Source organism: Pleurodeles waltl, chromosome 3_1 (genome assembly GCF_031143425.1).
Source record: "Pleurodeles waltl isolate 20211129_DDA chromosome 3_1, aPleWal1.hap1.20221129, whole genome shotgun sequence".
Lineage (NCBI taxonomy): Eukaryota > Metazoa > Chordata > Amphibia > Caudata > Salamandridae > Pleurodeles > Pleurodeles waltl.
The window spans coordinates 1,562,619,491-1,562,645,100 of record NC_090440.1 but is presented as its reverse complement, the minus strand read 5'-3'; the positions used below and the strand labels follow the sequence as shown (position 1 = coordinate 1,562,645,100).

At 41.5% G+C, this 25,610-nt stretch overlaps 1 protein-coding gene across 1 annotated transcript in view; it reads left to right on the top strand.

Moving 5' to 3' along the window:
- GPD2 (glycerol-3-phosphate dehydrogenase 2) overlaps window positions 1-25,610 on the top strand; it is a 1,016,859-nt gene that overhangs the window by 300,454 nt on the left and 690,795 nt on the right. The gene's annotated exons all lie outside the window — the stretch shown is intronic.

Sequence of the window (25,610 nt, the reverse complement as noted above, 5' to 3'; positions counted from 1 at the left end):
AGGATAATACAATCTGCCCTCAAGTTACCAGTTGGTTATATTTTATCAGCGTAACTGAAATAGCAGATAGGTATGAAAATTCCTAGCTAAAAGTAACTTGGGCATTTACTTTTGGTGGGAGGAGGGTAGCAAGTTAAACTCCAAGACACCAAGTCAACCCTTCTACAACACGCAATAGAAACCCCTCACCCCAGCACCACACCTCAGCACCCTCCTTCCAAACAGAGACATTGCTATGGCTGATGGTGGGAGTGATTACTTTTTAAGTCTTGTATGCGACAGCTCATGCGCTCTTGGTTGCAAGAGATATTGTTGACTTAATTGCAACTCTTTTTTCCTGCTTCTTATTGGGCACCGTGTGCCGGCTTCACTTCCTCCTTGAGAGCATGGACCTAATAAGGATTATCTTTGATTGGTGTTCTTCTGCTGCTGCTTGCTATAGGGTTGAAGTACTTTTTTTTTCCCCTACGTCGTTGCTTGCTCGTTGTTGATTGCCCCTGTTGTCAATGTTGTTTGTACCTACCCCAACCCCTATTGTCTGTGTTGCTTTTACGCATCACCCCCCTTTATCAGTGTTGCTTTTACCCTGTCCACCTCCAGTTGTCAGTGTTAATTTACCCTCCAAGACTCCCATTTCCAGTGTTGCTTTTACCCAAACCCAATTTCCCGTTGTCTGTTGCTTTGTCCTCCTACTCACTCCTCCCTCACTTTGCCTGTGTTGCAAATTCCCCACTCACCCCAGTTGTCCACGTTGCAAAGCCCCCCTCCCACTGCTCCGTTGTTTGTTTTGCCCTGCCCTAGCATCCATAAGAAAAATGCTATGGTTCGGGCAGTGCTGGCCACAGCATAGCCCCTTTTCTAACTTTACTTTAAGCCATGCTACCCAGCCATGTTATTATACAAGATGAGTAAAAGACGTAAGCAAAGCCACTAGACATAAGCAAAGCCAATAGCTTTAGCATAGGCGAGACCTGTCAGATTTGCCAAAGCTTCTCGTATTTGTAATTCAAATATGAGTTTCCAAATGGTGGATAGGTCGGCAGGTAACATTGTGTATGTTATAATTATTGGTTGAAAGACTTTTAGAACTAAACTGGTTACAAATTATAATTTGATCAAAGTTTTTTCAAAGCCTCCTACCAGACTCTCTTCGTACTTGTAAAATCAAGACTAAGGGGGTCATTCTGACCCTGGCGGTAAAAACCGCCAGGGTCAACGACCGCGGGAGCACCGCCAACAGGCTGGCGGTGCTCCCATGGGCATTCTGACCGCGGCGGTACAGCCGCGGTCAGAAACGGAAAACCGGTGGTGTACCGCCGGTTTTCCGCTGCCCTGGGGAATCCTCCATGGTCCGACCCCCATTACCGCCATCCTGTTCCTGGCGGTCGTGGCCGCCAGGAACAGGATGGCGGTAAGGGGTGTCGTGGGGCCCCTGGGGGCCCCTGCAGTGCCCATGCCAGTGGCATGGGCACTGCAGGGGCCCCCGTAACAGGGCCCCACCATGATTTTCAGTGTCTGCCATGCAGACACTGAAAATCGCGACGGGTGCAACTGCACCCGTCACACCCCTTCCACTCCGCCGGCTCCATTCGGAGCCGACATCCTCATGGAAGGGTGTTTCCCGCTGGGCTGGCGGGCGGCCTTCTGGCGGTCGCCCGCCAGCCCAGCGGGAAACCCAGAATACCTGTGGCGGTCTTTTGACCGCGCAGCGGTACTCTGGCGGTCCCAGCCAGGCCGGCGGCTTCCGCCGCCAGCCGGGGTCAGAATGACCCCCTAAATGTGTTATTTCTAGTACTTAAAAACATTTGGGCTAAGTCATAATTTACGGATGTTAATGGCGGAGCCACTGGAATTATGCACCAGAGTTGGGCCAGATTATGTGGCAGGGTTGATTTAGCTATGTAGCAAGAAAAGACAAATTATGCTGCACATTTTCTGATGGGACTAGTTAATTATTTTGCCTTTTTTAGGTCAAACTTGGCAGCATGCAGCACTGTCTGAAAGACATGTATTGAATATGGGCTTTTAACCATGCCCACTCTTGCTATTGGTTCTTTATTGTACGGGTCTTAAATGCTTCACCTTTATTGGTACATTGTGCTAAATGTCCCTCCTTTTGTGTGCTAAATCCCTGCCCAAGGGATTTCACTAAGAGAATATTTTTGTTGGCCATCACACTACGTCAGTCTTCCTCCAGTTCCTCCTGTTTATAGTGTGTGATTGCTCCTCCTCCCATCTGGTTTTGGTTTTAAAAGTGTATTTAAAAGTAGCTTATTTTATTTTTTCAGTTATGCCGCGTACAAGTGTTCATTTTAATCATCTGAGCCGTGCTGCATAACAGCTGCTGGACAGCATGGTTAGAAAAATATTGACAAAGCCAGGCTCCAGCAATGCTTGTTATCCCTGTTCTCCTTGAAGTCTCCTAACACCTTAATGCATTGGTTCCCAACTCTTGGTCGGGGACCGTGGGAGGGCGGGGTCCTTAAAGCCTCCCCACGGGGTCAGCAACTACTTAGAAATTCAAATAATATTAACAGGTTAGGTCCCTAGTTTTTAGTAATGTCTCATTGGGGGGGGCGGGGGAGGGGGGGGTTCACAGATTCCAATAATAATTCAGTGAGGGTCCCCAGGTTCCAGTAGTGATAAAGTGGGAGTCCGCAGAAGTCAAAAGGATGGGGAACCACTGCTTTAATGAATTCAGTGGCGTTCTCGAGGCTCTGTATGGCAACTTTGGCATCTCTCTGCGAGACACCCATGACAGGCACGGAAAGCTGCAAAAGTGTGTTATAATGCTCTGACTGAGTAGCATGTTTCCTGGATTACGCAAAATCTCCACTGACATTTCTGTACGTGTGATCTTGTCTTCTCCTTCTACACCCCAACCCGATTCGCCAACTTCGCCCTTGCAACCGTCCCACGCGTCCGCTGAACTACAATCGGCGGTAGATCATTCTCGTTGGCAAAACGTGGAACACTCTTCCCACCCACCTGTGCCAGACCAAAGGCCTCCTTACCTTCAGGAAACTTCTCAAGACCTGGCTGTTCAAGCAGTGCAGCACCTCCACCCCCCCCCCCCTCCCTTCTCCCCTCTTCCCTCCTCCCCTCCTCAGTGCCTTGAGACCCTCACGGGTGAGTAGTGCGCTTTACAAATTCCCGATTGATTGATTGTCTTTTGCTGTTATTAAAAACTGTTGAACATGCTTCCAGAGTTATTTTTGTACGTCTGACCTGGGGCGGGTTTACCTATTTGTTTTGAGCATTCTGTACAGCTCCTATGTCTTGCAGTCGCGATTCGCTTCGCTCATAATGAGCGGGGCGGGTGCTGTGCGGGGGGATGGATGAGGGATCTAAAATATAATAAAATATATTTTTTTAAATCACCGCGCTCCTCTTCCCTACTAGCTGCACGCAGGCACAGGCTCCCAGCCTGCCCTGCGGCCAATCCTGACGCTGCTCAGCTGTGTTGCTGGGCTGGAGAGAGCCTACTGCACATGTGTTTGGCTGGCCCGCTGAGCACTCCCCCTCTCACTGCCCCTCATCCCAGATGCCCTGCCCCTTTCACAACAAGGGGATAATAAATTTGGTTTGTTATCCCCTCGTTGTGACAGTTTTGCAGCTTGTGCTGCTGGTTGGGGAGGGTGGGTCCTTTGGGGGGGGGGGGGGGGCTGATCCTCCTCCGCCCTAACGGATGAGCGACCCCTGATGTCTTGTTAGAAACTGCTTCGCATCTGGCTGCCTGGTGTCGAGATGAGTCTATTGGGTTTGTGGCTCTAGTGAGTCAGTGCATGTGGCATCAGCGGTGCGCGTGGCTGACACCTGTGAGAGTTCTGTATGCAGGGTACACGGTAGTCTGGCACGTGGGGTTTGTCAGCCAGAAGCCTGCCCTCATTGGCAAGACATGCCTAAACTTAGAAGACAGTAGTCGGTTGTGTGTGTTAGATGCCTTTGCCTCTAACAGCTGGAAACACAGGTACTGGTTTGCTTGTGTACGGTCTGAAACAGCAGCTGCATCCAGAGGCTTGGAAGTGGCGCTGACAATAGATAAGTGTAGAGCTCTTTTTGAGGAATAAATACACTGCCAGAGCTATTCTATTCCGAACTCGGAGCTGTACAGGTTGCATTCATTCATTGTGCTGCTTGCTTTCACTTATGCACGTTCATCTATTCATTGGAAACTGAATCATCCTTATTGTTTTCACCATGTTACAGTGTATGCACTAGCATACGTTTTGTATCTAGACACTTGACCATGTTCTCAAAAAAATGGTTCTGTATATCATGTAAATAAATGTGGGAGAAAACGCATTAAGAAAATTAAAAAAAAATACATTAGGGAAATATATACCAGTGTGTTAGCAGAGCAGCGCCACATGTCAATGTTTTCATTTTACTGTAAACAGCTCCCTGATTTTGGGAAATGTTTCTACAACTACCATAGGGGAATAATTATTTCCAAGGGAGTTCCTTTATTTCTTTTACATGCATGGGCACGCTTGGAGATTCAGGACTAGGGGCTCAGCATGTGAGGACAGATCTGAGCCATGTATAGTCTTAAGTAGCTACTTAGGGCTCTTTTTCAGCATAACTTTTGGCATAGTACCTTCTGTTTGAAACATTTTTGATATGATTGCTGATGGGACGGGGGCAGGAGAAAACACAGAGGCAAACACGTTTTTGCTGCAGATAGAGGAAGAAGGTAAACGGAAGTGCTTTAGTTTTATGCAAGGCCACTAGAATTGTTTGGCAGAGAGGAACAAATTAAGCGGCAGCGTTGACCAATTTATATAGCAAGAAAAGTCCAGTGATGCATTTACAATGCCAATAGCTGTAACTCAGGGAAATGCGAGCCCTATCTCATTGCAAATGCTTGTTTCATTTGTTAACACTGTCTGGGCAAAGGGTGCACTTCATTAGTACCAATTTAACACCCTTAACATAGCAATAAGCAACAGAAACGTCATCAGTCAAACATTCAAAGGGCCTTCAACAGCCTGGCAACACGTGTAGCTGTGGTTTAAGAAACTATTGAACCGTTTGAGCCAGAAACAATTTTTTGTTCTTAAAACGTGTAGATGATGCAGTAGATGGTGAATATTGTGGCAGCTACGTCAGATTCATAGTCATGCGAAAAAATGCAGCGGTCTCAGTCTCATAATTCTAGTTGCCCTGGTTAATGGTGAACCTTTAATGTCGGAGGGACCCTTTGTGTGTGAGCATAGATGTTGTAGGAATTTGCAACAAATGATTTTCAAATAATCAATGCAATAATAAAAGTATACACCAAATACACGCTTTGCAGGAGCTCTTCACAGTAGGTGCAGAGAACCTTGACAATATGCGAAAGACTTCTTAGAGATCTGTAAAGTAGAAAACATTGAAGCCATCTCCCTGCAGCCCCATATGTTCACTCTTTAGTCCCAGTTACCAAATTCAATTTTTGAGTATTCTGATGGATACAGCTACCTGTGGATTCCTACCCTAATGAATTCTCCCAATGTGCCAGCATTCTACGGAAATTTTCATCCCAGATCTGCACGTCGATGAGGACGTCACTATTGCCCGACTCCCACGTGACTCCATCTGATGTAATTGTGGCAATAAGAGGACCTCGCTGGCGTGCTGATATCAGTTCCCTTTTTTACGTGACTTTGTAGCATAACAGTTTTTCTGCTGGCTCTTGGGGAGCTACTGTTTCTCGAAGTTGTTAGTTTGTTAAAATGTCTCCACCTCGTAAATCCGGATTCAAGCCTTGTAGGGAGTGCGGGGGTTGCGTGTCGATGACGAATGTTACATTCCACTGTAACATCTGTATAACCATTTTAATATTGTTTAAAAAATTAACTTTGGACCTGCTTTTCTAAACTTAGATGTTAACCCAAAAAGGCGGTGTAAATTTACTGAATATCATGATCAATTCTAAATGAGGGTTGCATTAGTTAATGTGGCAAACACTATGGTGTATGTGTAAAGAGGCGGACTAGAAATGAGAAAGGCAAAGTAGCAGCGGCAGCATAAGTTTTGAAGACAGATAAAGCAGGAAATGAAGAGCAACAAAATCAACAGTATTAAAGTATTTCTAAAATCTTGTAGTTCCAATTATGTTTTTCTGTGGTGACATAGCAGAGAAGTACTTGTCAGTGAGGTCAAACCTGGTTGTCTGTGTTGGGTGTTGAAGTCCAAGTTGAGGCAATGCAGGCGCAAAAAGATTTGTACAAAAGCCCTCATTACAATTTCCCTTTATTTAGCTGGACGGATATCGGAAGGTGGAATCTCCGATCACAAGTTATTCCCCCCCTCCCTCACTCCACCAAATTGCGGAATAACAATCAGGACTTATAGGAAACCTGTTCAACTGGTGCCTTGGGGCAGGCTGGTGTTCAGGGCAGATGAGACGAGGAAGCAGTTGCTTCCCCCTGCCCCCAAGGCCTAAGCAAGGGAACTGGAGGGGGCCAGCTGCAGCAGCTACCCACAGCACCTCATATCTATTGAGAAGTCCAGGTCCAGAGTCTCTGGTTCTAGAATTATCAGGTCAGGGGGTTGTGGACCCTGTAATTCTGTGCCCAGTGACACTGGGAAAATTAAAATGGCCTAAGCTGTATCCCCAGTGGGCACTATAAAATTTATAAAAAGGGCTGATAAAGATTACTGTAAAGCTTATAAATATTGCTTTATTTCCAGTCAGATGACAAATGTATCTGCACAATCTACTTGGTTTATCATGTCTTTTCATGTGGGGAGCAGGAAGGGTCTGAAATTAAGCTTTTATTCCAATTAGGAAGACTTTTTTTGGTGCCCATTTTTAGGCCTGGCCAAAAGACAGCTTTAGCTGTCAAACCAGCCTCTTGTTTTTCAAAAGAATCATACAGAAAATGAATACATACATAGGGGCGCCTACTCACCACTATTTCGCCATTTTTCTATTGGCATGTCACTCATATTATACTCCCTCCTACCTCAGGAAAAAGGTATAAACGAGCAGACCAGTCCTCTCAGCGATTGGATGATTTCGCTTTGAGTGGCTGCATTGTGCACTTGATCATGTACACATTCACCTAAAAAATAGTTTACCCAACCTATACATTTTTAGATACTTGCACTTCTCAATGACTGATAGTCCTTTTGCATAGCAGGGTTACATCAACTATTTTCTTAACCCTCAAGACATTTATTGTAAATTATGTTTGTTTCTCATGATATAATATCTGTAAATTTATCATGCTAAAAATTAGCCCAAGTAATTAGAGTTGCTGGAATGTATCCGCAGGTTGTTATTTTGAAACCACACCCATATACAATGCCTCAGAAGGCTGAGTTAACACTTCTTGGCCCGAAAGGGTGCCTTACAGGGCTGCAGTAGCACTAATCTTCCCTAGAGGGAGCTTGAAAAGGCTGCAGTAAGTTAGCTTTACAAGTCTGTAGCAGCCATTCTCCCCTAGAGGAAGTGTCAATAAGGCTGTATTAACACCACTCACTCCTAACGAAAACTTAAAATGCTGCAGTAACACTGCTTGCTCCTAGAAGTAGAGGAAAAAAAAATAATGAAAAACTGCTACATAGAGTGGTGAAATCTTCCTGTCACCAAAACATTAACAACTAAAATTAACTATTTAATTGTGTGTACTTACTAGTGAATAAATGTTCCTATCAATGTTAAGGTGTAATCGCAAACGTGGAAAAAAAATAATCAAGAACTATGTTGACATGTGTAATTTGTACTCATTATTATGAACTATCTTTTGCAAATAGTCCTATGGAAAACAAGCAGAACTGGCTAGAATAGGAAAAGTGAATATGTACATTTATATACTAAAGGCACACACCTTCAGCTTGGTCCTGGTCATTCTTCACTGGAGGAGCTCCAACAGCCTGCAGTAAGGAATCCTTACAAGGTGCAGTAACATCACTCCCCCTAGAGGGAGTGTGGAAAAAGACTGTATTAGCACCACTCACCCCTAGAGGAAGCTTCACAAGGTTGCAGTATAAAATAAAGAAATGTATTGAAATCTGTAGTTTGGACTCATTATTGTCATCCTGCTTTGGCAAATAATGAATCCTACTGAAAATACGTACAACTGGTTAAAATACCAAAAGTGTATGTGCAAATGTATTTACTAAATACACACTCCCTGAGCTTGGTGCAGGCATTCTTCGCACATCAAGGCCTCTTGACCTCCAGTGGTAGTGTCCATAAGGCTGTATTAACACACTCACCCCTAGACAAAACTTCAAAAAAGGTTGCAGTTACACTGCTTGCACCTAGGAGTAGAGTACAAACATATTCACAAACTTGCATGTGGAGCCCTGTCACCAAAACAAAAACAACCAAATAAGTTATCCATTTAATAGTGTTGTATTACAAGTGAATAGAAGTTCCTATGAATAGTAGGGTGTGATCACAAACATAAAAACAAAACAAAAAACAAGAAATGTATTGAATTAGAATTTATTATTATGAACCATCTTTGGCAGATAATTAATCCTTCGGAAAACAAGCACAACTGGTTAAAATAGCTAACATTTGTATGCAAATGGATGTATTAAAGCCACTGCCCTTCAGATTGGTGCAGATCATTTGAAGCAGTTGCTTATGACTTTAGCTGAGCCGCTAGTAACAAGAATTGGAACTGCAGCTTTCTGAAAATATTTCAGTGCTCTTGCATTTGACTAGGAGGGGACACATAGGAACGAGTTGTGGAACTGTAGTTTCATGAAAAGATTTCAATACATTTCCATTCAACTTTTGACTGACATGTAGTGACTACTGGAACTGATGTAAGAATTTCAAACCTTTTGTGTTTGACTTGTGAGGAACATCTCATAATGACTCGCAGAACTGCACTTTCATGGAAGAATATCAAAGCTTCATTACAGAAGCAAAAGTGGATATGTACAATTTTCATGTTGAAACAATATCCCCTCAACTTTGTGAAGGATGTTTTATGCAGTTGCATCTTGCTCAGGAGGGACATTTAGTAACAACATGAGTTGAGCCTCACATACATCAGGAGGGCATCCCCCAAAGTCCTTACAGAGCCTCAGCGGATCTTGATATGGGCTCCTAGCATACCCTGCCCAGCTCCAAATATGTACTACCAATCAATATTCTAAATGAGCTCAGAGGCAGGTATCATACTTTTCTTCCCTCACTCAAAACTTGAATATCAACCTGTAGCATTAAGACATAAAAAATGTACCAAACTGTATTACTTTATCTGACAGAGACTTCTAGCTGTAGATTCCTTACCTTAGAATATTCCCCAGTCATTGGAATGGATCTGAAAAATCTTGAGCAATACCTCTGAATGCCGATAGGTGGCGTTGATCGGCTCTGCATCTGTGGTCACACCAGAAGTGATATGCAGTGCCTATATAGGTGCCACCCAAGGGCGGTTACTTTCTTTCTGCTCATACGGTTATGGTGGTCCACAAGCACTTTCAGTTCACTGTGCTCCACTTTGGCATTACCAGTGCTCCTGGGATGTTCAGGAAAGTGATGTCAGTGGTTGCAGCCCATCTGCGGAGGTCAGGTGTTCCAGTCTTCTGTATCTGTACAACTGTCTGTTGAAAACAGGCTCGCCCCATGCAGTTGTCACCCACCTCCAGTGTACGGTAGACCTCCTGCATTCACGGGGGCTCATTGTAACATTTCCTGAGTTATGCCAGACTCCTTTGCAGAATGCCCCCTTTCATCTGAGCCATTCTGGACATAGTGCAGTTCCGCACCTACCCTCTGGAGTGGCGAGCCCAGGATAATCACTGATTTTGATGTTCAGCCTCTTTCCTGGATTTCCTGGATTTCAGTGAGACTGACTCTGAGGCTGCTGGGTCTCGTGGCCTCCTGCATCCTGCTGCTAAAACATGCCTGCTGGCATATGTAGTTTCTGCAGTGGGACCTGAAATCCCAGTGGGCACAGCATCAGGAAAATCTTTCTGACTCCGAACTTGTCCAGAGTTTGAACGAAACTGCAAAAGACCTGCAGTGGTGGCCAAAGAACTTTAATTGGGTCAGCAACAGACCCCTCTCTCTCCCACCCAGACCTTACAGTGGTGACAGATACACACATTCTAGTTTGGGTGACCATTTGGGAGAGGTAGACAGAGGACTCTGGTCTTTAGTGGAGCCTCAGCTCCATGTCAACTTGCTGGAGTTGAGAGTGATCTGCCTGGCAACAAAGGCCTTCCTACCTTTCATCAAGGGGAGGTTATTTCAGGTGTTCTCGGACAATACCACCTGAAAGTGGTACTGCGATAAGCATGGTGGGGTCATGAGGTCATGGGGTGGGGTCTGGCCCTGCATCCCCAGGTATGGCTGGAACGTCAGGACATATTCTTGGCTTTACAACACCTGGCAGGCTCTCTGAACATGAAGGTAGATTAACACTGCTGTCTATGCCTTGTGGCTCACGAATGGCACCTCCATCCAGGGGTAGTGCTAGGTCTTTTACGCCACTGGGGAGAACCTCGATTAGATCTGTTGACCACTGCTGAGAACGGGCAAGATCAGCACTTCTGTGTGTTGGAGTTTTCCAAGCAGCTCTCGCTTGAGACTCATTTTGTCTCATTCCTGGAGATTGAGCAGCAGCAGTTGACAGTTTTGGAGCTCCCCTCTGAGGGCTGTGAAGCTATACCAGCAGCCAGATGTCAATAAACGAAAACTGTATATGCCTGCCATTAGGATATGTATGTGGCTTGGGGCACTAAAAAGCATATTGATCTTTCTTCTGTTTAGTCCAATGTATTGCTTTTTTGTTTAATCATTAGCCCGTCAAGGCTTTGCTTTGGGCTCAGATAAAGGGTATCTTTCCACCCTTTCAGCTTTCTTGCTTTGCCAGTTCAGCCCTTCCTTTCAAGTCACCTGAGATTTGTTTCCTGAAAGCTCTATAGCATATGTTTCCACCTAAACACTTCTTTATGCCCCAATGGGACCTTAATTTAGTTTAAACCTTTTCGATTTGTTTGCACTTTGAGCCTATGCATGTCTCTTGCCGATCAAAACAGTCTTCTTGGTGGCCATTACTTTACTAGAAGAGTTAGCAAGCTGCAGGCACTCTACACCACCCATCCATCAGCTTCTTCTCAGACAAACTGGTTCTCTGCACCATTGTTGGCCACAGCATCACACTTCGCTCTGACTCACCCTTCTAAGGAGGAGGAGAGACTCCTTTGCCTGGACCAACAAGGTGTGTTTTCTTTCTTCATTGGCTGCATCAGAGAACGCTGGGGAGATGATCAACTCTTTAACCAACTCTTTGTTGGGTTCGCCAGAGTGAAAAAAGAACAGCAATGTAGAAACTGTCTCAAGATAGATTGAGCTTTGCATTAAAATCTGCTGTGTACTGGCAAAAAAACACCCCTCTGAGGGCTTGTGTTAGCTTGGGGAGTCCCTGTGCTGAACATCTGTCAGATTGCTATCTGGGCTTCTTTGCACAAGTTTACCAAACACTGCTGTCTTGATAGTCAGGTCTGTCGTGACTGGTATTTTGCCTGTTTTTCTCTCACCTCACTATATTGCCTGGTTCTCCATGACCTTTTGGCCTGAACCTGTTCGCAGACCAACCTCGAGGGAGGTATGCTTTGGTATATATCTAAGGTAGGGAATCTGCAGTTAGAAGCTTCTATCAGATGAACAAGTTACTTACCTATGGGAATGCCTTCTCTGGTAGAGACTCTGTGTAGCTGTAGAATCCTTATCGATCCTCCCAACCTCCCCACATCTGCAAACTGTTTTTTCCTGCCTATAATATTGCTTTATGTCCTTAGCATCTGCACACTGGTCCATTAGCCTTCTGATATGTCTCCATGCTTCTGATGGAGACATGTCCCAAAAAAGAAACTGTCAGCAGCAAGCTGGGGTGGTGCCTATGTAGGTACTACGCATGTCACTTTCAGTGCGGATGCAGCTGACATGGAGCCAATCGATGCCACCTACTGGCATGCAGAGGTACTGCTCAAGATTTTCCGGGTCCAGTCTGACACCTGGGGAATATTCTAAGGTAGGGAATCTGGGGCTAGAGAGTCTCTTCCAGATAAAGTGTTGCCAAGAGTTAAGTAACTTGTTCTTCTAACGCAGACAGGCAGAATAATATAAATGTGTTGTGAATATAATTCAGATTTAAGTCCTTGTAGAAGTTGTCATTCAATATGAAGACCCAAAGGATGATTATATACTAATTTGAAGCAATGCAAGAATCGATGTGGACATCTGAATGTAGCCTAAAAAAATGGAATCTCCTGACCAGTCAGCGGTCTTCGATATCTTATAATTTTGCCCTGGCCTCAAATGCAGTAAAGGTCATGATTTCTCTTGCAGAATGAGCTCTAAACATGATTGTATGACCTTCGTAACCGAGCTACACAGTGTGGTGGAATACATGAAAGCTGGCTTCCCAATTCAAATCAAAAGCTGTCCTTGCTGTTGGGATTACAAATTTCTCTAGCTCTCCTCATTGGATTATGATGAGGAGGATAACGTAGAGTCTTTAGCCATTATCAATGCCCTCATGCCACCCACTAAAATTAAGCTGTGATGGCTACTTCCTATATATGTATTGAAGGAAACCCATGAAGATATGCAGGGTTAGGCATTCCACGTCTAATGTACAGATATGTATGTGGTACTCGTGTACAAAGCCTTACATTGAAACAGCGATGGAAGCTGTTTCCAGTCCTGTTGCTAGGTTATAGGAACACCACCACGTTGATAATGAGGAACTTACAAACATAAAGCATAAACAGGCACTATAAAGATGGTTTTAACCTTTTCACTTATAGTTCTTTGAAAATGGCTCAAGCAACATGTGTAATATGTAAAGAAACTAAGTTATAAAATATTTACTAAAAATAAGCAAGCACTGGCAAAAACCAATAGATCTTGCTTTCTAATATGTCTTGAATTAAACATTGCAAAAGGCCAGCTGCAGTGAAAAATAAAACCAAAAATAATTGTTTTCCGTATACATTGCAGCAATGAGAAAAATAAGTCAATGCATGATGATTCAGTGTACCTTCAAGATGTTAGGTAGTCCCTCATTCATTACAATTCACACACTCCATCGGAGACAGAAAGAACTACATGCCAAAAAGCCAAAATCGTTAGGTTAGACAAAAACACGCATCTGGTAAGCCAAAGCCTACTCTATGCATATTTAAAATCTTTGGTAACAATAGGTTTTACGTTGCCAAGGTAGACTTAAAAATAGCAATCAAGTCTAGGTAATGATAGGCATTGTGATATCAAATATAGTTTGGTCATCTGTTTCCTATTAGATGCTCTCTTAGATATGGAAATGTGGCTGCTAATCTGGTTAGTGATTATTATTCATAGTTAATTCAGTTGTGCAGTACTGTCCATACATTTGGAGGCTGTGTAGAACTTAGTTTAAAGGAAGGAGTTATAGAAGGGTTGTCCTGACCGTTGTCTGCTTAGTGTGACTTGACTGCTGGCCACCCCCTCTCTTGGTACCTGGGACAGAGTAGAGCCAGATGTTTGCCACTGGTGAATAGGAAGAGATCAGAATCAGCATGCTGTATTTTCTTTAGTAAGTAGTGCGCTGTTCCATCATGGCTAAAGTATTGACTTGCATAATACAGTATCCTTGGGACCTATTTACTCCAACGTGCTTTTCACCTTGCTGCAGAGAAGTGGAAATGCAAGGTCGGGGGGTGCTGTCAGTTTCGTCATTACCTACCCTGGGCCCTACTACTTATCTTGTAATGGCACTCCTCAACACTGAAGCGCCATTGTGGCAAAACGCTTTTTTTTTTATCACTAGTAGAGTGACAGAACTATTCAATGTTTTCATGGTTACATACACCGAAATAAGCATTAAAAGATATATTTGGAAAACTGCTTTGTGCGTTTTCCTTCACAGTGCCCAGAACACCCCTACCTCGACTTGTGATTGATTTAGGCGCGCTCTCCTTATTGTTGCATACAATTGCTTTGATATCAAGCTATCCTATTTGTTTGTAGGAATACAGTCAGACTTGTTAAAATAACTAAATTACAGGGAGGAAAACAGAGTAAGTAGGCCATTAGAATGATTTCTTAAGATTATGCGATGGAAAATGTTTATTCATTTGAACTTGATTTCTTGCAGGTATACAAAGATATTTAGCACCGCCTCGATAATAACCACATTGAAATAAAATTGGTTCTTGTAGCAAGCGTTCTATTGAAGGCTTCATAATGCATAAGAATATGTAAGCAGTTGCTGCTGTATAAAGTCATTTGCATGAAGCTCTACACCGTTCTCAAATTATTACTGTACATGATTACAGGACAACCTAGCTGTTAATTGCCTGTGGTCTTTAAATATGCACTTCTTTCAGAAATAGACACTAATTATTAGATCTTGTTTGCTGTTACACCATAAGTTGCAAATGTCTAGGAACGTTTTAAAATTTGCAAGTCTAATGGGGCATGAGCACAGGGAAAATTGATCTAATCATTTAGAATGAGTGTTGCATGCAAAATGAATTAAATGTTTTCTTGACATTGGAAAATCCTTTAATATAGTCTTATCAAACATTTACCTTTCCAAGTTGCAATTGCATAGCTTTAAACAATGCTATCGGTAGTTGCAGTCTTGTCTAGCTGTGCAGACTTGATGCAGTCCTTGTACTTTGCAATAAACAAGTGTTTATGTACCTCTGATATGTTATAGAAAAACTGAAAAAATGTATTGAATAGTGGCTCTTAGTAAAATCCTTTTGTATATGAGATCTGGGACTCGTGATCTGCAATGGCTGGGCACAACAATAACCAGTATTAATGTTTACTTGCATTTAGTCTTGTCCTCCCAGAGATAGTCTCTTGGGCAGCAGGTGCAAGTCATTGCTTGATTTCCCTCAGACTAGCTCACGGGTGTGATGGTCTAAGACCCACTGTTAGGGTGACCTGGGGGGACTCTGCCTAGTCCTTGGGTAGGGCCTCCTCTATAAGCTTGTCTTCAGTGTCTTCTTTGAATGAAGATACACATAGCATCAGGTCGAGGTGGGTGACAATAGCTTTCTAAAACAGAGAAGTGCAGATTGTGAGCTGCACTTCCTCCCCCATCCTTCTCACTTTTAAAATGGAAAGTGCCTAATCAGCCATAGCTGCCTGATCCCATAGGTATACTGGGCAGTTTCTCCAACAACTTTGTGTATTAAGATATAAGTCTGATCCTCTGCTTCACCTGTCATCAATTGAGTTCTGCTAGATTATTTGAGCTAAGTTTATTTCTGCCTTTGAAACGTAGTAGTTGTTAACTAGATGGCATAAAACTGGCATTAAAAGGCACCAATACGTATTGATTGCACATTATGACCTGTCTTTACAGTAAAATGAATAGTATGCCAGATAATTATTAGAAACAAACCTAGGTATCAGTTCCACAATGTCATGTGCTTTCAGTAAAGAACAAAATCTATTGTGTATTGACAGTGATGTCATTAATGAAGTTGTGCTTCTTTTGTGGACCTTTGGGCATACCTGAAGTGGATTGAGCTATGAGCTTGGACCTCAATCAGGCCGTGCTTCCAACCCACAAGTCTGCAGAGCTCACTGCACCGGAGCTGTCGCAATTTTTGAACTACTCATCCATTGACAATGTAGTTTGTGGCTACAGAAACGCATGATGGCAATACAGGACCTTCATACATACGAGGTAACTTGTGGCATGATCCTGTATTGCCATCAAGGGGCTCAGGTAATATCATGAATCACAAGGCCAAAAGTAGAATGGTTTGCAAGTGTCTATAGAACTCTGAGATGGCAATGTAGAACTATATTACACATGTAATGTTACACAGTGCTGTACAGAAACGTCATGTTTAATTCAATAGCATATAATGTTGATTCATCTATAATAAGAATCTAGACCACATATAGGCCACATATGACCATTTACTTGCCTCTTAGTTCACTTATTGGAAGTTTTTAAAAAATACTTTTTAGCATTCAATCATTGGATCATTTAATTTAACAAGCTCACAATATTTGAGTGTTGTATTTATGAAGTGTTTAATCCTGCTTGGACTTCTTTATTGGCATAAGAACAAACAAATACTTAGCAGTTGTCTATGCAGATTACTGTGTGAGGTAGTAAAGCAATAATGAAGGTATATGTATGTGTGTGTGTATATATATATATATATATATATATATATATATATATATATATATAGTGCAGATCATCATTCATTGTAAATCACCCGTTTCACCTGTTTGCCTTTTGTCTACAAAGGGGCTTCCATTTCATAATTATGGTTTATCAGATTCCACCATTTAAAAATTTGGAGGGTACAGATTAATCGATTCTAGGGCTATACCTAGGCTAGATATGGCATTTGTCTTAAAAATATGTTGTGCTGTTAAATTACTGTTATTGATTCGAAGAATTATTTTTTTGTTTTCAAAATAACATCTGGAATCGATAGATCTGAGATTCTTTTTACAAAATTCTGTTAAGCAATGGCCACGAAAACATCTGCAGTTCGTCTGCATTTTCTAAGTTGTCCTCACGGTAGTTCTACTTACAAAGTTTCTAGGGGTTGGTGAGGGGGAGGGAGGGTGAAATATCTAATGAAGGTGTTATAGAATACTGGGATCTTAGGTGTAAAGTTGAATTGATAATGGTGACGTTATATATATATATATATATATATATATATATCCCAGATTTTGTAAGATTAAAATTGTGCACCTGCAAATATTTAAAGTGTTATTTCGGCAGCGAAAATTCATTCTTCAAGTTTTGGAATCTCTACCACACACCGCTATGAAACTGTTGGCCAGTTGTGACCAGCCCTTGTTTTGCTTATGACTTTACCGTGCAGTCATGAAAAATACCAGAGACTAGTTGGTTTCCGCAGAAAGTAGAATATCTGTCAATTGGTAGGCTTCAAGCGACCAGATATTGATTATACCAATCATGAACCTAAATAATTTGGATCTTCTACTGCTAAACATAAATTTTTCTCGAAATACTGACTGAACCCCATCTGAAACATGGTAGTAAATTTTCTGTCCCTTTCTGAACCTAAATCAGATGTTCTTTGGGCCGTGGACAAGCCAATAGTATAACTTAAAGTCCAGAAGACATTGTCTTGTTCGTTGATGTTATTTTACTGCATTTATTCATACAAAATTAAAAATAAATATATTTTAAAAAGTCTGGAAGACCAGCTGACCTCTCTGGATTGGTAATTTCATAACATATACAGTCCTCCTTATTTTACAATAAGTTTAGATAATATTATTAATGGCTGAATCACTATGCCTGAAATAGATTTTAGGCATATGCAAAGGTATGGATCTAAACGGATACAAGAGTTTGGGTTATATGAATATTTTAATAATGTTATATCTACCCAGCCGCTTATAAGATATCCAGTTTCAATTGTAAAGCTAACTATTGTCTAATAATTTTTCCAGATTGATTTTCACAATGTAGGTGACATTGCTGCATATCCGCCTACCTAAATATGTTGCTTCTTCATCCATTCTTACTTCTGTATGAGTGGGTGTGTAATCCAGTATAATATGGGTTATATCAGCATTTAGTCAGTAGCCCGATAACTGACCAGACTGTGTACATGTTCTATAGCAGCTATAGATGTAGATAAATTGTCTGAATACACTGCAATATTATCTGCTTATATGGGTATTCTCACGCTTCTATTATTTAGGATGACTGGAGTTATTTCGCAATTTGCCTTGATGGACTGTTTGTATGTTTCAAAATATATAGCAAATAGGAAAGGCGATAGTTGGCAGCCCAGGTGTGTTCCGTAGTGACTTTCAACAAATTCGTATTTTTGTTTTTTGTTTTTAATCATCAGTACCACAACGGCACTGAGCTGCATATATAAAGCCTGTATTCAGCTGATTCTTGTACTGCTAAACCCCATTTTTGCAGTAACCATCCTTAAGTAATGCCAGGACACTCAGTGGAATGCTTTCTCATGGAGCATTATCATACATGTATTCTTATTGAGTGTCCAGGCAACATCAAATAATAAAATAATGTTGCATATGTGCACCGTCATATCTGACCTGGTATGTACTCATGCTGTTTGGGGCTCACCAGTTGGTCTATGATTTTTGACAATTCAGACATGAACCACTTTAGAGCAGAGTTTAGCATTCTTGTTTATAAAGGAGATTGGATGGTAGGACTGACGTTCATTTGCGTGTTTATTCTTCCTAAAAAATCCTGCAATATTAATGTTGTTCCAAGAATCATGAATCAGAATCAATTGAATGAGCCACAAGTTAAATTATTGGTGCAGGTTCTGCTTTGAAGGTTTTGTAGAATTCCAATGGAATGGTTTTGGGTCCTGCTGCCTTACCACCATGTAGGCAATCAACTGCTTGCCTGACATCTGTAAGTGTGATTGTACAATCCATATCCACCTGCCCATTTGTGGCAGTTGTGTCCTTCCAAGTAATAGAATTCCTAAAATGTATTAAGTACATGTAGTGCTTTCCTCTTATCTAGTTTCTAAGCACTAACATAAACCACTAGAAATGCACTTCTGAGTTCAAAGAAGACTTTTATTGTTGTTAATTCTTCCCCAACCACAATTTTTATGTATGACGAATTAGTAGCTTTCAAGCCCGCGTTAATCAAACAAAATATATCAGTTTGCAATATACACAGCCGGTTATATTTATAAGATATTGAATGCAAAGCAAAACAAATACTTCACCGTGTGGGAAACTATTTACAGCTTCATCTTTCTAAGGTCTGCAAGCTGATGACCCCTGTCAGCCGCGAGAAAGAGATTCATCTACCCACACGGGATTGCTGGCAGCTGGTGCCAAGCTCCAGCACGAGGTCCGGCAGATTCGAATCTGACTCTCTGCAGCCTGTGTCATTCGTTACAAAGGTGTGCCCCCTCCTCTCAGACCTGGAAAACTGAGCAAGCCTTTTGGAGACTGGCCAGGTCTCCAAGACTACTCCTGTTCCCAAGCTCAAGCGGAGAGAAAAACACCCATGTACTCTCTCTTATCATGTCTAGTCTACTGTGAGAAAAACATCTTGGTTCTCTGGTGCAAAAACACAGCTTGGAAAAATACAGCTTGGATTCTCAACTGCAATGTCTAACTCCACGTTAAAGGCAATGGGCAGCTAACCTAAATATCAAATGCAATGTCTAGTGTCATGTCAAAGCCAATAAGCATCTAAGCTGAATACAAAATGCAATGTCTTATATCATGTCAAAAGCCCATAGGCAGCTGAGCTGAATACAAAATGCAATGTATAATATGTCAAAGCCAATAGGCAGCTGAGCTGAATACAAAATGTAATGTATAATATCATGTCAAAGCCAATAGGCAGAATATCTAATAGCATGTCAAAGTCAATAGGCAGCTAAACTGAATACATCATGTCAAAGCCAATAGGAATGCAATGTCAAAGCCAATAGGCGGCTAGACTGGATACAGCATGTCAAAGCCAATAGGCAGAATACAGAATGTAATGACTAATGCAATGTCAAAGCCCATAGGCGGCTAAACTGAATACAGAAAGTAATGGCTAATGCAATGTCAAAGCCCATAGGCGGCTAAACTGAACAAAACATACAATGTGAACATTGAGCAACTAATATGCGCAGTGGTGAAACACAAAGTCATTGGTCAAAACAAACTTTATCAAATGGCAGTACATTCCGCCCTTTGACCAATGAATTTTTGTTTCACATATCTCTTGTTTCAAACAAAAACAAAAAACATCAGCACAAAAAAAAACATTATCAGCAAATCAGATTTGAATGATCAAAGCAATCCCTGTAAAGCAATAGAAGTGAATTAACACATTGATCTCATAACCTTTCACATCAGATACATCTACATAGAAAAGACTGGGCAATTTTTATACTCTGAATGAGTCTCCAATTCAACAGTGTTAGCAATTTGATGTGGCATGAGTTCTGCTCATGTAAAGGTGCACGGTCCACCTGAAAGGTTTTCTGGAAGATAAGCAAAAGTCAGAGTTCCATACGAGAGGGGAAAAAAAAAAACACAGCTTAGTTCCAGTGGAAGAATGCAATCAAACAAGTTGAACTTGAACTGAAGGCGCAGTTTGCGCAAAATGGATCCATGGTGCTGGCACTTTACTCAGCCAGGTTCAGGTTGGGGATTCGGTCCCTTCCCCGACCCCACACGCACACACCGGAAGGGGGACCACACAGCACACTCAGGGACAGTGGCGAAACGTGGTAGGATCTGCAAAAGAAACAAGTATGACTTTTCTTGCAAATAACATTTTTCATTTAAACTGCACCCTTCCTCTTCCTTTCCCTGTTTTATAATCAGCAGGACGTTTTTGAGGCCCTTTGTTATATTTTCTGCAGGTTCTGGAGGATCACTTGGGGCTTCAGCCCACACATCAGCACTGAGGTTTTTATCTGCTGCGCCACAGCTTCCCTTTTCTTGCACTGTCAGAAGGGCTGGGGCAGACTCATTCTTTACCAAACCTCCATTCACTGCACTTTTGTCAATTTGGGCCATTCTGTCTCCAATTTGTATGAATGAATCAGATTCTTTTCTAGGTATCAGCATAATTTCGATTTTTCCTTGGTAATTTGCAGCAATCACTCTCCCTAAAACCTGATCAATTTCTGTTCTGGTAACTTTCCTCTCCCCAACTGCTCTGTGACTGCTTGCATGACAGATTGCTTTTGTGCGTGCTGCACAGTTTTTATCAAATCTAGGGGAATGTGCATCTCTCTCATCTCTGCCACCTGTAAGTGGCTTTTTCTCTCAGCTGTTCACATTTCTGGGGCACCCACTTAGCCATCCCCACTAAGGCAGAATTCTGGGTGAACACTTCTCTCTCTGAATTTTTCTCATTAACATCTGCAAGGTAATTGAACCAGTTAGGTGCTAAAACATTAGCAATGGACCAAAAATCAGCGTAAAAATGACACATCTCACGTAGCTCTTGCTTTAAAATCTGACACCCATTATACAACGCTGTTCCTTCTACGGTGCCAGAAAACAACATTTCAGTCAATGAATCATTAGTAAAACAAACATGCTTTTTATCTTCAGTGGACACGAATTCAAATGGTGCACTCAACTTCATTGGTAACTCTTTTACCGGTGGTACTCTAGCCCTGTCTTGCAAGTACCAGATCCATTGTATGATTCTAGCTAGGGGCACTATTTTCTTTCCTTGTTCATGATTTAAATGTACATAAGTATTTCCTTCTTGCACTGCGCAGAAACCTAAAGTCTGCATTATTTCATTTGCCAAATCACAAGCGCGCAGCTGCATATAATTTTTCACAGTGACCATATACAAAAGTGTTAGGATTTCTCTCAAATGAGGGCTATTCTTTTTCCAAAAATCAAACAAGCTAATGAAAGTCGGCTCTTGCTCTAAAATCTTTCGTTTTACGTGTTATCAGTTAAGGAATGCATTTTGGCTGCCAAAAACCCTGGCTCACACGGAAACTCAGTGCAGCTCGGAGCTGTCTTAACCCCCTCATTACTGGAATGGGACAAGAAAGATTCTTCAAAAACAGCATTTTTATAACTTTCAGCATTATTTTGAATTATTGTATCCTGGCTAATTTGCTCACGTAAATTCCTATTTTCATGTTCCAACTTCCTGCATTTCTCTGTAAGCAGATAAAGGTATCCAGACCTTTCTGTCATCATTACTTCCAAAAGACACTTTTTCTACATATGTACAACAGAAATTATTTCTCAAAACACTATCTGTAATTCCCCAAACAGAAAACAATTCAGTTTTTCCGAGCACCATCGGGCAGTTTACCAACACATGCATTCTCAGACATGGTCTGCCGTGCTACTGTGATTCTCCAAAAAAAACAATTTCTGTAATTCTCCAAACAACAGAAACAATTACACTTTTAAAGTGTGCACTTAGAAATCTACCAACTCGTCAACACCCTCTTAATCACCTCTTAATGACCGACGCCCCACTTCTGGTACCAATTGTAGTGCTTTCCTCTTATCTAGTTTCTAAGCACTAACATAAACCACTAGAAATGCACTTCTGAGTTCAAAGAAGACTTTTATTGTTGTTAATTCTTCCCCAACCACAATTTTTATGTATGACGAATTAGTAGCTTTCAAGCCCGCGTTAATCAAACAAAATATATCAGTTTGCAATATACACAGCCGGTTATATTTATAAGATATTGAATGCAAAGCAAAACAAATACTTCACCGTGTGGGAAACTATTTACAGCTTCATCTTTCTAAGGTCTGCAAGCTGATGACCCCTGTCAGCCGCGAGAAAGAGATTCATCTACCCACACGGGATTGCTGCCAGCTGGCGCCAAGCTCCAGCACGAGGTCCGGCAGATTCGAATCTGACTCTCTGCAGCCTGTGTCATTCGTTACAAAGGTGTGCCCCCTCCTCTCAGACCTGGAAAACTGAGCAAGCCTTTTGGAGACTGGCCAGGTCTCCAAGACTACTCCTGTTCCCAAGCTCAAGCGGAGAGAAAAACACCCATGTACTCTCTCTTATCATGTCTAGTCTACTGTGAGAAAAACATCTTGGTTCTCTGGTGCAAAAACACAGCTTGGAAAAATACAGCTTGGATTCTCAACTGCAATGTCTAACTCCACGTTAAAGGCAATGGGCAGCTAACCTAAATATCAAATGCAATGTCTAGTGTCATGTCAAAGCCAATAAGCATCTAAGCTGAATACAAAATGCAATGTCTTATATCATGTCAAAAGCCCATAGGCAGCTGAGCTGAATACAAAATGCAATGTATAATATGTCAAAGCCAATAGGCAGCTGAGCTGAATACAAAATGTAATGTATAATATCATGTCAAAGCCAATAGGCAGAATATCTAATAGCATGTCAAAGTCAATAGGCAGCTAAACTGAATACATCATGTCAAAGCCAATAGGAATGCAATGTCAAAGCCAATAGGCGGCTAGACTGGATACAGCATGTCAAAGCCAATAGGCAGAATACAGAATGTAATGACTAATGCAATGTCAAAGCCCATAGGCGGCTAAACTGAATACAGAAAGTAATGGCTAATGCAATGTCAAAGCCCATAGGCGGCTAAACTGAACAAAACATACAATGTGAACATTGAGCAACTAATATGCGCAGTGGTGAAACACAAAGTCATTGGTCAAAACAAACTTTATCAAATGGCAGTACAGTACATCTGACGGTTTCCTACAAATATGCTCCCTAGAATCCTTACTTTCTTGGATACTAATAATGCTGATGTGTTCTTTGATTTTATATGCTAGCACTTGATTGATGGACTCACTATATTCCATTATCCTTCCCTTCCCAGCCAAACAGGCGTCTGCTGCTTTTATGGTTGATTCTATGAGTGATCTAAATTTTTCCTTGGTGCGATGGCTATTACTGTGTCTATAAGTTGCATGTTAAATTTCAAACGTTAGCTGGTCCTTGAGTGCTGTTCTAGTTTCAGCCACTTTTGTGTGTTTGTAATCTGCTTGAGAGCTGTACATTATTCCGTTTCTTACTGAGAATTGCTATCTATCGGATAGAGGCCTATTGAGAAGTACATGCTAATATGTTGTATCCCATTTGTCTAAAAATGATGTATCTTTATATGCTTTGTGTTTCTTGCATACAAATTAACCTGCCATTATGAACAACGATCCCTTTTGAAACTATTCTGCTTTTATGGAGATTATTCTGTTCTGATGTTGATGCTTAATATGCTCAGTTTATTAATAATAATTTATGTATATTGAGTAAAGTACCCGCATATCTTCACAGTAATTGTACTATGGCTATTAAATCATTCCTAACAATTTCATTGTTTGTTCCTATGCTGTTTTTATTGTATAATATCAGCCTACCTTTCCAAAATACTGCCCTACCATCCCTACATACATGTGAGATGCGGGACCCTCCCCAACTTCCTCCTTCTCCCTAAAGGTAAAAATGACCCCGTTCATAGCTATTGATAATTGACAGCATCTAGGTGCTTTCTTGGTAAACTCCTGTTGGACCTAGTGTGTGTCATGAAGAGCAATATTGCCTCAGTCGTGAACCCCTAAGCCTGATCCCGTAATTTAAAACAGCAAGGATGAGAAACAAAAGTAATAAAACTCCATCAAACTTGAATGGTACCATAACTGCAAAACATTGTATTCTTTATCTTCCATAATGTTCTTTTTTGTAGTAGTTGAGTTGTGCTGAAGTTGAGACCGAGTAAGGGTATTAGCAGGAGCAGGTGTAGGAGTGTGAGCATGCATCTGCAACCTGCTATGGGTTCACATGCACGCTCACCTGGAGATTACTTCCTTTGCGTCACCTTCTTCTTACAGAAGTACGTTTTGCCTTGTCTAATCGTTTTGAGCTTTTTCAGTTCCTGTAGAAACGTCTGTGCTCCTAACTCCTGAATAGGATCATTGTACTTGTGCAACTTCCACCTCTGTTCCACCATAAAACAGCTTCAATCCCCATTGCGTTTAGGCCCTTGATTGGTTTGTAAAAATTGACATAAATCTGTGATGGCAAGATGGGACCATATATTTGTTATATTTCCTCAAACCAGGAAAGTGTTTTTTTTCTTTTTTTTTTTTTTCTTTTTTTTCTGACTTAGTGATTTTACATATATCATAATCACGATCATTCCCTAGCTGTGGTGATATGTGCACCCATAACTCCCTTCACTGCACTCTCATGAGCTAACTCAAGTGTTGTCTTGCTTTCCAGTGTTTGTTTGCTGGCTGTCGGTATTGGCTTTGTCTTTGCTGACCGCTCTTGGCAAAGCAAATAGCGAAGGGCAATCACCTTGGGTTGTTATTTCATATGCTCAAAGATGACTAGCACGCAGCATGTAAACTCAATGTTGTAGCCATCTTGGAAGAATAGAAAATAACAACCATAGTGCTGAACTTTAATTTCTATACTTCCAAGATGGCTAAATGGAACTTAATGTTTTTCCAAGATGGCTGTCACATTTAGTCTGTACTCCGTGTGGCAGCAATGTTGGAAGTATAGGAAATAACTTCCAGGGTGGTTGAACTTTATTTTCTGAACATCCATGATGTTCTCTAGCAGGATCTACTGTAGGTAAAGCATGCAGGCAAATGGTGTAATACTGTGTTTGCACAGCTAGGAACGGGAGGCGATTCATGCAGTTAGTACATTATCCCATATTCTGAAGTTTGAAACTGAATGGCGCAGTAATTGTGCACCTGCTGTGTAGTACACCCAGTGGAATTTCTATTTACTGGGTGTGCAGATAACACCCACGATTGTGCAAAGATTACAGGACACTAATTTGCGTATTGCTAACTCTTCATAACATTGCTACTAAACTGCTAGTGTAAGAACAGGTGGCGTGTAGACACACAAATAGGTGTGATTATGCACCTACTTAAATCAAAAAAGTAAAAAATCAGGGGTGTCATTTTGCACGTGGCTGTATTAAACTCTGGATTTTGCTTCACAGATAAATTGTCTTAAACATATTTTCATGAACACAATTATCTTTGACCAGTAGCAGCTGATGAATTTTCATACTTGTGGGATGGGATGTAAAGCCGTGCTCTAAAACTTTCCTGCAATTTATTGTCTAATCATCGAAATTGATCTCTTTTAAAACGTAGTCCCATTGCATTGGTTGTC